Genomic DNA, 17,965 nt, shown 5'->3' with positions numbered 1-17,965 from the left:
TAATGATTAAGGATGTTAAAAAATATTTAAAATAAAATAATAAAATAATAAAAATTTAAATAAACTATAAAAGAGTAAAAGAGTGATAAGAAGCATTATTTTTTTAGAACATTATACCCCTCATCTACATGCTTGCACTTTTCCATAAATGCCGAGTACAGTCCTACGCTATACAAATTTTACACATTCTATTTTTTTTTTTTAAATGTAGTTTATTGTTAAAAAATAATTTTTTTATGTGAATTTTAAATTTATCTAATTTTTTTAAAAAGAGTGTGCATATCCTACACAGTTTAAGAGAATAAATATCATTTTTCATATCTTTTAAAAAAATAATCTAGAATTCAAAATATTAAAGTTTGCATTTATATTTGTAACTTGCCTAATTTTTTAATTTACCTGTTAAGGATAAAATATAACTGCTATACTTTTTTCTAGCAAATTTTCAGCTACTTTTAATTTATACTATAAATACGAGAGCATTAAGGCTAAAAGCCATGACTTGAAAAAATGACCATATAAACTTTAGTGATTCAAGATGGAGAAGAGGTGTTGGAAGACTATTGATGAGATGCACCGTTGTAAGAAATGTATCTACCTAATATTGATGAGATAAATCAATGTGAGCAAGTAGATTAGTGTGATGTCCCTAATCTCTGATTGAGATGAAACAGAGACTTAGAGCATCGGTACATGTAATACAAGGCTACATTACTCAGTTCATGGCATGATGCATTCTAATATGTTTCCAGTAGTATGTAATAATTCGCAGCAGAAATGGTAACTTGTAAAAATTTTGCTCTAGAATGAACTAAATATCACAACGCTTAATTAAAACATAATTAGTGCCTTACTTAGTAGATTTCCAAGTGTAAGGCAATAGTTCAAACATTGTTATGGATATTATATCTCCTTATTATAGTCTGGGTTCATCAAGAGGTTTCAAAACAAAATCATTTTCAAAGCATCTCTCGGATGTGCTAAATGGTGAACATGACCATTTCCAAGAACATCACAATTAACTCCAGTTGACAATCAGGGTCTGACTCATCCTCAATCATCATTAGCCAAGGGTTGGAATTCATACCATATTTTGGTCCTGTCATAATTTTTACCAATCCAGGAGGAATGGTAGTTGGGACTACTATAGTGAGATTTCTTGAAATCTTGATAAGTTAACAATCAATATACATAGAGATAATATAAATATAACAGATAATGAACATGTAATGCATGCAAGATATGCAAAAAACTTTATTTGTCTCTGACTAGATTCCTCACCATCTTTTAGGAAATATTTTATGCACATTTTCTTCCAGAGAACATTTTATACTTCATCTTTTCAAAACATATCATCTCTTTTTTTAGAATCATCTTTAACATGTAGTATCATCACGGCTCCCCATTTGTACCGTGAGTACCTGTCGGTGGCCATAGCACAATTTTAGTTGATAACGAAGACTTTTCGTAACATATGCACCATACCAACATTAGATGCCATAACTTGACTTCGCATTGGAATCCTTTAAAGAAGAACTGGTCGAAGCTTATTAACTGTTCTTATCAATTCAAGGGTTACTACTCCATTTTTAGTCACTCCAGAGTAGACAAAAGAGTTCTACTATGATGTTTACTTATCCTAGCATTGGGTCGTGACAAAATATTTTTCATACTATGCTCATGATAAAATATATTTCAAAAATATTTTTTATACTTTGCTCATGAAAAAATATATTTCAAAAATGTTTTTCATACTTTGCTCATGACAAAATATATTTCAAAAATGTTTTTCAAGCTATGCTCATGATAAAACATATTTCATGACACGTGCTTCTTTTCATAACATATAATATGCTTCATGCAAAAATGACATATTTTCATATATCATTCCCAATAGTACATGTTCATGCAAAATTAACAAATAATCAACACGTCATGTTGGTGACCAAATGCTCATCATGTATCATAAAACACTTCATGATCAAAATAACATTTATAACGTGAATATAATGTTTATACAAAACCATATAAACATTATCTAAGAGTAAGTCAGAGGCCAACTTATAAACTTTTTGGGTTCTAAAGATGGTGTGACTGAAACAAAAGATATACTTCACGTTAGAAATTACTAAGTTTTCTACACAAAAACCCATATTTGCAAATCTACCCACACTTTACCTAAAGTTGCACTTATAACCCTAAATTCTTATTATTTGCATTTTGGTGCCAAAACTTCACCACAATATAAAAGTTTCATATATTCCATACTCTAGATCCATCTAAAGTTTTAGAATTTAATGAACCAATCACCAACCATGAGAAAACTATTCAACTTGTGGCATGTATATATCATATTCCTCTTATAAGTGATTTAAGCCTATGGTCGAAATCTACAACTTAATCAATCATCAAAACAGAACTTGTTATCATGCTACCACCTTAAATTCATGTCATTATCAACATATCATCATCATACCAGCAAACTACTAAAATCACAAAGGTGACTACTATGTATGGCCGAAACTCATCATGATGTGTATAGCTTCTATCTTGTATATAACCCTCAAAGCTTTGAAAGAATCATATTACCTTACTTTTAGTAGGCTAATAAGATTTTTTGAATGACTTTAAATACCACTAAACATGGTTAAAGCAATTGAACTATGATAGCATAAGATAATCCTTAAAACCAATTCTTAAATAATGATCAACTCAAGATATTGCCTTAGATTCTAGCATGATATGCAATTTTTCTTCACATATGAACTCTTGATTATCATCACAAGACTTTAGCTCTTTAGCTAAGCTTATCACTTCATATCAAAACATGTCATGATCATATTTCAAGTCTAATACAAGATCATTCAACCTAACATCAAAACATACCAAGTATGCTTCCCAATGACTTATCATTACCAAACTCAAATCAAAACTCAATTTTATACCATGAATCAAAGCTTAACATGTTAATCAATCTTCCAATAAAGAGTCATGGCATAATCACTTACCAATCCAAAGCTTTGTGGGTCACTTAATAGCAACTCTCTTGAAAAGGTGCTCGGTTTCACTCTTAACTTAGTGCTTATAGAGGTTCTCTCACAAAATGCTTATGTACTCTTGAAAGTGGCGTGAATGAAGGTGATGGATGAAGTGTGTTATTTATAGGGCTCATAAGAAGAAGAAAATTGTGCAAGAGGCTAAGCATCACATGGCTTTTCTGGAGTTGAGAGGATAAGTTCATCTTGATGCAATCTGCTATAGTGCTATGATTTTGTTTCATTTTGTTTTCTCATGTGCAGCTAGGAGGACCTTTTTGTCTCCCTATGGTTGAAGACTAGCTGAGTGTATATGGGGTGTAAGGCTTCATATTTTTAGAGGTGCTCAAGTTCCCAAAAGGAATTGGCTAGCCAAATAAGCTCTATGGGTCCAAGTAGGGCCGAGAAAAACAACTTGGCTTCCATTTTTCTTCATCTTTTCTGCAATCTTTATGGCCAAGTAAAAGGTGTGTGGGTCAAGCATGAATTTGAACATCTTGGAACTCTAACCCATGCTTGGGGACAAAGCTTGTGGCATGTGAATAGGGTTGATTTTGTTTATTGATGGTGTAAGCTCATGATTTTGCTCTGCTAGTCTTTCAGTGTGCTATTCCAATTTTGAATGTGTATGAGTTTCTAGATTTGATTCTTAAGGGGGGGGGGGGGGGTTTGTTTGTTGTAGAGATTTTACTCAAGTTTGACTAGGAAACTAATGGCATACATTGAAGGGTATCTAATTGCACTAAATGGTTTGTTTGTGTGGGTTGCATGGCTTTGACATGTCTCATGTGGGCATATATGGGCTGGCATAGCTACCTAGCATAGGTCTACTAATGTTTGATCTAATTCCAGAAAAGAAAGGCCAATGTTGTAGAAAAATTTCAGAGAATAAGTCAGGGTAATCGGCTAAACCATGTATTATGCCAATGTGTCTTGCTGCTAAGGCATTATGCTATAAAATCTTGACCTATGATGAAGAGTTGAACTTGGCAACCAAGAAAGCTTTTAGGGGCACAACATGGCTAGGTCAATGTCAAAGATTTTAGATGCTAGGTGTTGCATTCCCAAGGCCAAGAGTCTTAAGCAAGGTGCTATACTTGATCTCCAAGTTGGTAGGTCTTTGGCCCCAAATTTCACTCTAGTTAGGCTTTGCTTGTGGGCCTCGGTTTGGGCCTTCCTTTCGGCCTTGGTTCTAGTTTGTTAGGCTTAGTTTTGGGTCTCTTCAGCTTACTAAATTGGGCCTTAACTTTGGGTCTTGCCTTGGGCCCATCTTTGGCCTCTTTCTTCCAAAGTTTGATCCATAATTTAAATAAGCTTGAGTCCTCTTCATACCTATCTATGATCCATAATATGCTATGGGTCCATCTCCAAGCTCATTGAGGTGGCAAGTTCTCTCCATGCCGCTTGATACTTTCTTATTGGTCTCTTGGCATCTTATTCCAAAATTTTCTAACTAGAGAAATGGTGGAAGTTAATTGACTAAATCATAATCCCAAATGTCAAAAATTCAATTCTCCTAGAAGTCCAAGTATTCACTTAGCCTAAACATCATATCACAATTGCCAAGACCTTAATATTTCTTTTGGCCCCTTAGGATACGTTTAGGTAGTGAGAATACTTGAGAAGTGTTGAGAATGGTTGTGAATAGTTATGAGTAGAGATTGGAGTGAGTTTGTGGGTCCCATTGAGAGTATTTTGAGTTGTTTGGATGTGTGAAGTATGTTGAGTTGTTGACTTTTGGATAGGTAGTTAAAAAAACTGTGGATCCCATAAATATTATAGTGATTTTATTTTTAGTAATAAATATTATAGTGATTTTATTATAGTGATTTTTTTAATATTAATAAATATTGAAGTGATTTTATTTTATTTTTATATATAATAATGATAAATATTATAATGATTTTATATTTAATTTATAAATAATAGTGATAAATATTATAATGATTTTATTTTCATATATATAATAGTGATAAATATTATAGTAATTTTACTTTTTATTTATATATTATAGTGATTTTATTTTTTATTATATATTATAGTGATTTTATTTTTTATTATATATTATAGTGATTTTATTTTTTATTTATATATAATAGTGATAAATATTATAATGATTTTATTTTTTATTTATATATTATAATGATTTTATTTTTTAGTTATATATAATAGTGATAAATATTATAGTGATTTTATTTTTTATTTATATATTATAGTGATTTTATTTTTTATTATATATGATAGTGATTTTATTTTTTATTTATATATAATAGTGATAAATATTATAGTGATTTTATTTTTTATTTATATATTATATTGATTTTATTTTTTATTTATATATAATAGTGATTTTATTTTTTATTTATATATTATAGTGATTTTATTTTTTATTTATATATTATAGTGATTTTATTTTTTATTTATATATAATATAAGGAAGTATTATAGTGAAATTATTTTTTATTTATATATAATAGTGATAAATATTATTGATTTTAATTTTAATTTATATATAATAGTGATAAATATTATAGTGATTTTATTTTTTATTTATATATAATAGTCATAAATATTATAGTGATTTTATTTTTTTATTTATATTTAATAGTGATAAATATTATAGTGATTTTAGTTTTAGTAATAAATATTATAATGATTTTATTATAGTGATTTTTTAATATTAATAAATATTGTAGTGATTTTATTTTATTTTTATATATAATCATGATAAATATTATAATGATTTTATTTTTAATTTATATATAATAGTGATAAATATTATAATGATTTTATTTTTATATATATAATAGTGATAAATATTATGGTAATGTTATTTTTTATTTATATATTATAGTGATTTTATTTTTTATTTATATATAATATAAAGAAATATTATAGTGAAATTATTTTTTATTTATATATAATAGTGATAAATATTATAGTGATTTTATTTTTATTTGTATATAATAGTGATAAATATTATAGAATATTTGTGAATAGTTATGAGTAGAGATTGAAGTGGGTTTGTGGGTCCCATTGAGAGTATTTTAAGTTATTTGGCATGTGAAGTATTTTTAATAGTACGAGAATACTTAGAAAGTGTTAAGATATGTTGGCTACCCAAACGTAGCCTTAGTGTGTTTTGGTGAGGTGTTACATTAAGAACTATTTTTGTTATATGTCTATGTTTCCGTTAAGTCACTCCATTTTGTTAAGGTGTACGAGGGCAAGGCTTGTGGTAAATTATGTCAGTGTCATCTAACAATTGTTTAATTGACTTGAGGAATATTCTCTACCTCCATTTGTTTGGAAGAACTTAATTTTAGTAAAGAGAATGTTCTCAGCAAAACGTAGGGAATGTTTGGAGAATGAGATAAAATGAGAATTTTGTGAATAATAGTTATATGGTTCTTGCATAGTAATGAAATAATTTGAGTTAAAATATTTTATTGAGTTTTATAAAAGTAGAGAGAAAAATTTGAACAAAAATATTATTAATATAAAATTGCTAGAATATAATTTTTTAATATTTTCTTTTAAATTTAAAAAAATAGTATTATTTTTTGTGTTTTGCTTGAGAATTTAGAAAAGTTGTAATCATTAGGTAATGGTTATATAAAAAATTAAAAAATTTGAAATTAAAAAGTGTTTGTTTTTTATTGATGTTTGAGATAGAAATTATGAGAAATTTTGAGATGAGATGAGATGAGTTTCCCAAACAAGCCCTTAAACTTCAAAAAGCAAGATAAAACTTCATATTCTTTTGACAATGGGAACAACCAAGTAAACTTAGAGAAATCATCTATAAAAAGGACATAATAGTTACAACCACCAATGGAAGAAATAGGAGAAGGCCATGCACCAGAATGAATTAACTCTTTAGGGATTTAAACCGACTCTTATAGAACTAAATGGTTGCTATGTTATTTTGGCAAGTTGACAAGGTTCACACATGAATGTTGATGTAGCAATCTTGATCATAGGTAAGTGAAAGTGGCGGATGACATGTTCAACAAGAAGTTAAGTTGGATGTCTTGGCCTAAAATGCTATAAGGAGGGAGAGGTGGCAATGCCTAGAATACAGATGAAGTGACTGTTATTACTGATGAATATCTTTGTAAACCGAATGGGATACAACCCATTTTCATTGTGGCCGTGATAGAGAAGCCTTCTGGTCTTGCAATCCTTGATATATATATATATATATATATATAAAATCATTGGCAGTGAGTTCAAAAAAGCAATGATTATCTAAGAAAAAATTTTGAAGAAAAAATTTCAAATGGAAGCAAGATTGGTTGCACCTTTTGATAATAAAAAATATTATTTAAGGAAAATGTAGAGTTGTGGGTAGAGAACACTTGAACTAGAGTGAGTAATAGTGAGAGGGGATCCATTTCCAGCTGTCACATTCTCAAACCCTTGATATGGTTGTTGAAGAGACAAGTTGCCAAGATAGGTAGTGATGTGGTTGTTAGCTCCATTGTCAGCATGCCAAAATTGTCTTCCAAGGAAGAATTCTTCTTAGCAATGATGACAGCAAGTTGCTTGGGAGGATGGAGGCCTTGGTAGGAATGATCCATGCGACAATAGCAATCTAGCGCTTGATGATTACAACAAATTTGGTAGGGAGCTCGTGGAGGATAAGAGGTTGACTGTAAGGTTTAGAAGCCTTTTGTGGAGGAAAATGATTTCTTAGATCAAGGTTGTTGATATCTCTGAGGAACATTGGATGATCTAGACTTGTAAGAAAGGGCACTATGGTTCCATCTGTTGGAGCGGAGGGCAAAAAACTAGTAGCTTCTGAAGGAGGGGAAGTTTGAGTTTTTAAGAGTATCTCAAATGATCTGTAAATAGTAGTGAAACAATAGTTAATAGTTTGGGAATAATAGTGAAGTAGTCTAAGAGTATCTGATAACAATTGTGTTCTCAAATAGGTCCTAAAGTAACTCATGATTGAGCAACTCTAATTGAAAATCCTCAAAAGACATAGGTTGGGCCCGAGTGGCAAAACTGAAATAGTGACAAAAAGGTATAGGAGGAATTGAGAGGTCCATATGCATCCAGCCCACTCTATTTTCATTTCAAAATCACTGACAAAAATAAAAATCAATTAAAGAAGATGAACTAAAATATGAATTATAACGATTTATTTTGTGTCATTTTGTGACAAACTCGCTTGAAGTGTTCAAACCTTGTGGCCCATGTGCTGTAGTTATCTTTTTAATTTTGCATTCAGCCTTTACATTAATCATTGGACTTTAAGTTGTATTAATCAGTGGACTTAGGCCCCTAACATAAGTTAGTTTGCAGATTGTGATTTTATTATCTTGTTATTGCTTTTAGCACAGGCCCATTATGTTGGTTATATGTACTAAGCAACTTTGCTATGAAAACTTATGCAAAAAGTAAAAGAAAGTTCATTTTCTTCTTCTATCTTCCTTTTCTTTTTAGAGGTCCTCACTCTCGAAGTGAGATTATCTTTTCAATTCTTTGGAGTGTTACAAATCGGTATCAGAGAGACACCAATTTCTATGTTATCAATGGAATTAATCATGGAATTATTTCTTCAACTGAAAGAAAGCTGTGAGGTGTATCAGCAACAACTAGAAAGGGTTGCAGATAAAATTGCTTCCATGAAAAAGGAAACAGGCACAGCCATTGATGCAACCAGGGAAGAGATTTCTATGGCAATCGAAGATATTATTCAAGAATCAGTCGAGGTTGAAGCAAGTTTTACGCCATCTAATACAATTACAACTACAAATGAAAATGGAGCCACGGAGCCAGAGAGTTTCTTTCCACTATTAGATCGCCCTCTCTTTCTACCGTCTCTTTCAACAATCGAGACGGATCTCACCAAGGAAGGGGACCTTGACCATGCAAATCTTCAAGGCAGACGTGTCGGGGTGGCCTTGCATAATGGAGTCCAGGCAATGTACTGTTAGGGATAATCTGGAATACAAGACTAAGAAGAAAGAAGGAACGCAATCAAGAATTCAAGAAACCTAAGACCCAATCTTTTTTCTTGGAAAGAGTTTTCGAGGAACCCTCAACCTCCACTGTAACAAAATTCGTCTAAGCTTTCAGATACATCTCTTACAAACAGAGCTCCCTTTTATACAAACAGTGCAGTAAAACGCCCCTATCACTAACCCATACAATCTCTTCTTCTATACACAAAACCCACCGCATCACTAATACTAAACGCACCGTTTCACTACAACACATATTATTTTTTCCCTTACAACAAAATGCCCTGTATCACTTAACCTACCAAAATGCCCCATTTATTAACTGCCAACTAACCTTCCTTCCACTCAATTCCCCTATCTAGCTGCACTTTTGCACTTCTTCTTCCATTCTCTTGCATTTATTTTCACCCATAACAATTCCTCCCCACTTCCAAAAGCCTTGACCACAAGGCTGGTAAAATGTGAGCCATAGTTCCCCCTTACAAGACCTTGCCCACGAGCTGAGGGTAAAGGTCCCTTAGCTTCCACAAGGACTCCCATGTACTGTCCTCCATTGAAGTTCTAGTCCATTTCACCAATGCTTCTGTGATAGCTTGAATCCCCTTTTTCTTCATACATCTATCCAAAATAACCTCAGGTTTTGGCTGAATGCTGCCTTCTATATCTATTGGAGGTAAAGAAGGTATACAAGTAACATGTTGTCCCAACTTCCTCTTCAAACAAGATACATGAAAGACATAATGTATCTTGGATGAATTTGGCAAGTTGAGTCTATATGCAACACTTCCCAACTTAGCAGTGATATGAAATGGTCCATAATAACGAGGGGCAAGCTTCAAGTTGTGGCTGGCGCATAGCCACTGAATTCTGTCTATATGGTTGTAGTCTCAGAAATACCCAATCCCCCACATCAAAATGTCTCTCTACTCTCTTCTGATAAGCAAAATACTTCATCATGTGCTGAGATTTCTGTAAGTTTTCCTTCAACAAGACTATTACCTCTTCTCTAGTCCTCAACTGTTGATCTACAACCTCATTGGAAGTGGTTCCTTGCACATAAGATAAAAGCTTAGGGGCTGGATACCCATACAAGGACTTAAATTGAGTTAACCCAGTAGCGGAATGAATGGTTGTGTTGTAACACCATTCAACCATTGAAAAGCATAGACTCCAGTCCTTAGGTTTGACCCTTACATAACACGTCATATACCCTTCAATACATTTGTTTAAGACCTCAGTTTGCCCATCTGTCTGTGGGTGATAATAAGAACTAAAGGCCAAAGTAGTGTTCTGCAGCTAAAACAACTCCTTCCAAAGTGAACTTGTAAAAACGGGATCTCTGTCTGAGACTATAGTCTTAGGCATACCATGGAGTTTAAAAACTCCATTAAAAAAATACTTGAGCTACCTTCACAACAGTGTATGGGTGTGCCAATGGAAAAAAAAATGTGAATACTAGGTAAATCTATCAATAACAAAAAAAATGATAGAAGAACCATGTGATTGAGGCAAACCTTCAATGAAGTCCATTGAAATATCAGTCCAAGATTAACCTGGAATGGGCAATGGCTATAGCAAGCCAATTGGATGAAGTGTCTCATATTTTGCAGTCTGACACACCTCACATTCCCTCACAAACCTCCTGATATCACCATGCATACCTTCCCAGAAAAAATCCATTCGAGCTTTATGTAAAGTTTATGATACCCAACATGTCCTGCTTGAGGTTATTATGTATACAATGTAAGATTTTCTCCTTAAAAGGAGATAAAAGGACTATTATTAGCTTCCCTTTCCTCAATAACAAGCCTTGTTGTAAACTATAATGTCTCATAGACATATCTCCATTTTGCGACTTAGAGATAATGTCCATAACTTCTTGTGATACTGAATAGCTACTTCTCAGTTCCTCAACCCATAAAGGGGTAGGAAAAGAAATCAAAGCCAATGTTGCAATATGCTCTTCACCCTTCCTGGATAACCCATTTGCTACTTTATTCTCTTTGCCTTGTTTGTACTCGATTGTGAAGTCATACCCCACTAACTTTGCCACCCATTTTTGTTGAGACTCAGTCCCCATTTTCTGCTCCAAGAGAAACTTCAATGCTTGTTGGTGAGTTTTAACCTTAAAAGGCTTGACCAAACAAGTACGATCTCCATCTTTGAACTATAGAGACAAGGGCCAATAATTCATTCTCATAGGTTGAAAGTAACAAACTTATGCCTTTAAGCACCTTGCTAAAGTAAGCAATTGTTTGTCCCTTTTGCATGAGGACTGCCCCCAACCCTACTCCATTGGCATCACACTTTACTGTAAAAGGTTTCGAGAAGTCAGGCAATCTTAGAACAGGTGGCTGTGTAACAACCTTCTTTAATCCCTCAAATGTTGTTGCTGCTGTTTGTGACCATTCAAATGCATTTTTCTTTAACAAAATTGTGAGAGGGGCTGCAATCAGGGGTGGAACTACTAAGAGGCTTCCCCAAAAAAAAAAAAAACTCAAAATTTGATGAAAATTAAGTTTTGAAAGGTGTTTTTATAAAGTATAATATATAAAAATTAGTATTTGGCCCCTCCAAAATTATTATTTTTTTAACTTGGCCCACCCAAACCAGATTTTCTGGTTCCTCCTTGGGCTGCAATGAAACCATAACCCCTTATAAATTTTCTGTAGCAGCCAGTGAGACCAAGAAACCCTCTCGTTGACTTCAAGGAAGTTGGAATGGACCAATCCAACATAGAAGCTATCTTGCCTAGATCAGCTTTAACCCCCTCACCTGAAATAAGATGCCCCAAATAATCCACCTCAGCCACTCCAAATTTACACTTGGACATTTTTGCATACAGTTGGTTACACTTCAAAGTCTCCAACACTATCCTCAAATGTTTCAAATGCTCAGAATAAGTGCTACTATACACCAGAATATCATCAACAAAGACCAAATCAAACTTCCTCAAATAAGGCTTAAATACCTCATTCATTAAACCTTGGGAAGTTGTTGGTGCATTAGTTAGCCCAAAGGGCATAACTAAAAATTCATAACAACCCTCGTGAGTCATGAATGTAGTCTTGGGTATGTCTTCCCCTCTCACTTTGATCTGGTGGTACCCAGATTTCAGATCAAGCTTCGAAAAAAATCTGTGCTCCAAATAGTTCATCAATAAGTTTGTCAATCATAGGAATTTGGAACTTATCCTTGATTGTTTCTTGGTTCAAGGCTTTGTAATCTATGCGCATCCTCCAACTCCCATCAGCCTTTCTTACCAAGAGAACAGGAGAGGAAAAACCTGGCTCTGAAACCATTTGTAACGCCCCAATGGAAGGCCCAAATCACATGGCCTATGCTCCAAAAGGACTATTCAATTATACAATTGAAGCCACATTGAAACCTTATAAAGAGCAATAAATTTTCTTTCCTAAGTAATGTAGGATCTCATTCACCACCTACCCTTATCCATATCATATAGGGTATCACAATATGGGCTCTGACTTGGTCTTATCACTCCTGACTTAAGCAAAACCTGTACAATTTTTTCTATCTCAGATTTATGATAGAAAGGGTATCTATAAGGCTTGACTGAAACAAGTTGAGCATCACCTTTTAACACTATCTTATGACCTTGAAGGAGGTAGACCTCTTGGCTCCTAAAAAATGTTCTGAAACTTAGTCAACAACTCAGAAACTTCTTTCTGGTTATTGCCATTGTTACTATCTACCTCTGCAAACAACAGCTGCAAAAACCATCCTTGTTGCCTTGCTGAAGATGGTTTAAAGAATTTTTTTTCCTTCCTCCACAGAATTATCTCCATTGCACAACCCATGCAACAACACCTCTTTACCCATAGACTAAAACTGCATTGACATCTTCATAAAATCCCAAACTATAGGCCCCAATGTCCTCAACCACTTCACCCCCATAACTAAATCACAGCCACCTAAGGATAATAAATGGAGAAACAGGAAATTTGTGACCCTGAATCTTTACATTTAATTCCTCACATCTTCCTTGGCTCAACAGCTTCTCACCATTAGCTGCTTTAACCTGCAACTGAGGTCCAACAGAAACCCTCACCTTAGCCAGCTTAGCAACTTGCACATCAAGAAAGTTATGTGTGCTGCCAGAATCAACCAAAATCACTACTGGCTGAGCACCAATCACTCCTTTCAACCTCATAGTATTGGGGCTAGGGAGATCCAAAATAGCATGGATTGAAACTTCTAAATTCTCCTCAACCTCATTGTCAACTCCTCCCCCTGTGTCATTTAGAGACCCTTCTTCCCCCTCACAATCAACTACGGGCAGGTTTGGGGGGTGAGATGAGAATTTTGTATTTTGTTTTAGTGTTTAAAATATTATGTTTTAGTATTATTATTGTATTGGGATTTGAAAAAGTTGAATTAGGATTTGAAAAAGTTGAATTGTTTATTATATTTTGTATGAGGATTTGAAAAATGTGTAATGATGAGATGAGATGAGATGAGATGAGAATTTTGTGTCTCATCCCATCCCCCAAACCTGCCTTACCTCATTAACATCAGCTTGCAAAAGATATACTTGAGGGTTCTTACAAACGTGTCTTGGGTTCTACTTCTCCTCACAGTGGTAACAACCATTTTTTCATCCATTTGCCAAGATAAAATCTTTTTCCCTTGTACTATATTCTTTTGATTTCCAGTCATTGAATTATCAGTACTACCATGAGAAGTGCTACTCCACCCTGACTTCAAACAATAGCATTCAAACTTCTGGAATTAAGCATGCGAACTGGTAGTCTCACTCATCTTTAAGACCATTTAAAACTCAATTTGTGTTGTTTAGAAAGACCCTTCAATCTATTTGAAAGATTTTCAAACTGTGCTTTGTAAATAGCCATAGTAGATGTTTGTTTCAGTCTTGTCAAGGCCTCCATGAGATCATCATACTCCGTTGGTCCAAACCTGACCAATAAAGCCTTAACAAAGGCTTCCCATGTAACAAACTGCCCACCATCAACAGCATCTTGATACCACACTAAAGCTTCTCCTTCCATATGATAAGAGACTATTAAAAGCCTCTGGAATGGGGAAACTTGATGAAACTCGAAATACTGATTCAGTTTGAAAACTTATGCTACTGGGTTACTACCATCAAAGTGAGGAAAGCCAAGTCTGACTCCTTTAGGCAACATACTTCTTGGCTCCTGAGTTCCCTCACCAAAAGACTTTACTCTACGATTCTCAACTAAAGTTCTCATCATATCAGTTAACTGATCCAACCTGTTAGAAATAACATGAATCGAACGTTGTTGATCATCCAATTGCAGCTGCATAGCCTCCTGCTACCTCTGTGTAGTTTCTTAAGTTGCTTTCCAAGCTGTGACCCGTGTCGCTTCTGCCATGAGGAATCTTTCCTCTTTGATACCAATGTTAGGAATAATCTAGAATACAAGACTAAGAAGAAAGAAAGATCGTAATCAAGAATTCAAGAAACCCAAGAACTAATCTTTATTCTTGGAAAGAGTTTTCGAGGAACTCTCAACCTCTATTGTAACAAAATTCGTCCAAGCTTTCTAATATCTCTCTTACAAACACGAGCTCCCTTTTATACAAACAATGCAATAAAATGCCCCGTATCACTAACCCATACATTCTCTTCTTCTATACACAAAACCCACTACATCACTAATATTAAACACATCGTTTCACTACAACACATATTATTCTTTCCCTTACAACGAAACGCGTATCACTTAACCTACCAAAACGCCCCATTTATTAACTACCAACAAAATCTCCTTCCACTCAATTCCCATTTCCAGTTGCACTTTTGCACTTCTTCTTCCATTCTGATATGAACCCGCAGGAATTGAATCCCTTGAACTCACAATCAATTCGAAAACTCACCCAAGAAAGCCAAAATCAAGTCAATGAATGGAGAATTTAGACCAGCTCTTGCTAAACTTGTCCCAAGTGGATTGCACCAATTCTTGCATTACTTCCTTGATCTTCTTGGCCTTTGACTTTGTAATTGGCACATCTGAAACTTGTAAATGATTTTTAAGACTAGGTCTATGTTGGTGCCCATCACATTCTCTTGCATTTATTTTCATCCATAACACATACCGACTGTGCTTGGCTCCCTAACCATACCTCAAGTTTGAATATAAAAATGCAAAGCCCTAAAAATGACAAATCACAAATCACAATACTGTGCTTGGCTCCTTAACCATACTTTTTCTTCCCCCGTAGTCTATGCTTCAATTATCTGAGGAGGCTCGTTATGCTGGGCATCATTATAGTCCACACCAGCAAATAAATCAAAATAGAGACGTTAGTCTTACTCGTTATATGCACCATAATAACCTGTTTATTATCACCATTAAGCCTCCTCTAGATGGGGCGTGTAGCCTTGACTTTGGATTAAGGGACCATCTACAATCAATGGGACTTGATTTTCCCAAAGACATCAGTTTGATTGTTTCTCGTAAGTTGTTAGATGAAATGCTAGAGAAGTTGAGCTTGGTTTGGTGCAATGTTGTGTCAAGTAGGGGTTTGATATCTATATCTCAGAAGTGTGGGTTGTTGGATTTAGAGTGCCTAAGCCACAAAAGGCTACTTGCTACGGCCAAGGAAAGTTCTCTTTTGAAAGTTTTGAAAATACAATGTGTTAATGTTACTGATGAGGCTTTGGCAACTATTGGCACTTCTTGTTCATGGCTGGAGTTGCTGGCTCTATTCAGTTGGTAGAGACTTACTGAAAGGGGTCTACATGCTATTGACAATAGTTGTAAGAAGTTAAGGAATCATACCCTGAGTGATTGTTATTTCCTGGATTACAGGGGCTTGGAATCAATTGCAATTGGTGGCAAGAAACTTACACATATCAAAGTTAATGGGTGCCATAATCTTGGAACTAGGGGACTGGAATCCAAGGGAAATTTTTGCCCACACCTCACAAAGTTAGTGTTGTTATTCTACCAAAATATAGGCCATAATGCCCTTCTTGAAGTTTGAAAGGGTTGTAAGCTTTTGCAAGCTCTTCACTTGGTAGATTGTTCTTATGGTGATGATGTTCAAGCTACAATTATTGGTGGTGAGGGGAATGAGAAGGTACATATTGAGCAAGTGGAAGGAATATAAGTGAAGCTTGAATTGGATGGGCTTGTTGTCCATGGTGGAGATGACTCCAACATAAATATCTACCTCCTTTTTGAGAACTGTAGGGGTAAGCACCTGGTAACTCAAATCCTTCTAGTACCAATTCATTGGCCTTTTGATAGAGGAAAATGACTAGACTATTGGATGAATGACCTTGTGTTACTGCATTTTGAGTCAATTTGTAATTTGAAGTATGAAGTTCAAGTTGTTACGAAACTGAAGGAGGAACTTAAAGACAGTCAGAATAATGCAGGTGTTTGGGAGCGGGTCTTGGAACTTGGGGCATTGGCAAAGCTAATGAAGATTGTAAAATCTAGTTTGTTAGAAGAGTCCATCCAAGCATTATATGCTAGATATATGATGTTCCAGGCCATTCTGAGCAATTCAAGCATTGATGTTGGAATGCACAGGGAAGCCATCTCTCTTGTGGGCGATCAGAAAGAGTATCAGTTAGAAAATGAGCAGGCACTTGTTGCAACTAAGAATCTTCTACAACTTAGAACAGCTGAACCACTAGTTTCCAAGGACTTTTGTGGTTTAGGTGGAGCATTAGAGAGAACTAGTCTATAGCTCCAAGCATTAAAGGCAAAGGAAGAGGTCGAGGAGTATGCCATGAGTCAACCAAGGGCAATACCTAGAGAAGGCATTATCTGTTCCGAGAAGTGTCAATCTTTGAATTAGGAATGGGGTTTGAAAGAAAGGAGTCCTATACCAAGTTATTTAGGAGACTAGCTAGTGATCTAAACCTTGAGGACAAGGTTTTTGAAGGGGACGACAATGTAACAAACCCGCTTGAAGTGTTCAGACCCTGTGGCCCATGTGCTGTAGTTGTCTTTTTAATTTTGTATCTTAACCTCTATATTAGTTATTGGATTTTAAGTTGTATTAATCAGTGGGTTTACGCCCCTAGTGTAAATTAGTTTGCAGATTGTGGTTTTATTATCTTGTTGTTGCTTTTGGCCCAGGTCCATTACGTTGGTTATATGTACTGAGCAACGCCCTCCAGATTGTGGTTTTATTATCTTGTTGTTGCTTTTGGCCCAGGTCCATTACGTTGGTTATATGTACTGAGCAACTTTGCTCCGAAAAAACTTATGTAAAAAGTAAAAGAAATTTCATTTTCTTCTTCTATCTTTCTCTTCTTTCTGGAGGTCCTTACCCTCAAAGTGAGATTATCCTTTCAATTCTTTGGAGGGTTACACGTTTCCTCTTTTTTTTTTTTTTTTTTTTTTTTTTTTTTTTTTTTTTTTTTTTCCTCTTGGTTTGAGTTTTGGCTTTGTATTTGCACTCTTATCACTATGGATGTGACGACTTTCAGGGAAAAAAAATCCAATAACACGTAGTCATTTTTTTCTTGGTTTGAGTTAATCTCCTATTTTACAAAGATTGACCTGTGAAAAATTTATATATTTAAGCCTAACTAGTATTACTCTAAGCAATATAATTGAAATATTTTGATTCCCGTGTATATTGTTCTATATATTTAAGCCTTAACGCGGCATAATATCCTCTATGTATATTTTTCCATCGATCCCTTACTCGAGTACTTAAAAGGCACGTAATTCTTAAGAGAATATTTTATCTATACATAAAGTTTAGAAAAATAAATTTATAGATTAACATGTTTTGATATATTTATTAACATGTTTTGATATGAAATATCATATTGTATTTTTTTTTATTATAAAATATATCTAATATTTTTATAAAAATTAAAAATATTACTTCTCAAACTTGAAAAGTTCCAGATGCCTATTTCACTTTCAATTCAAACAGAAACTAAAAATGTATAGGGTTACATCCCCACTCGCCCTGTTC

The sequence above is a fragment of the Juglans regia genome, chromosome 12 (genome assembly GCF_001411555.2).
Source record: "Juglans regia cultivar Chandler chromosome 12, Walnut 2.0, whole genome shotgun sequence".
Classification (NCBI taxonomy): domain Eukaryota; kingdom Viridiplantae; phylum Streptophyta; class Magnoliopsida; order Fagales; family Juglandaceae; genus Juglans; species Juglans regia.
The sequence above is the reverse complement of the archived record's forward strand: the minus strand, read 5'-3'. Positions refer to the sequence as shown.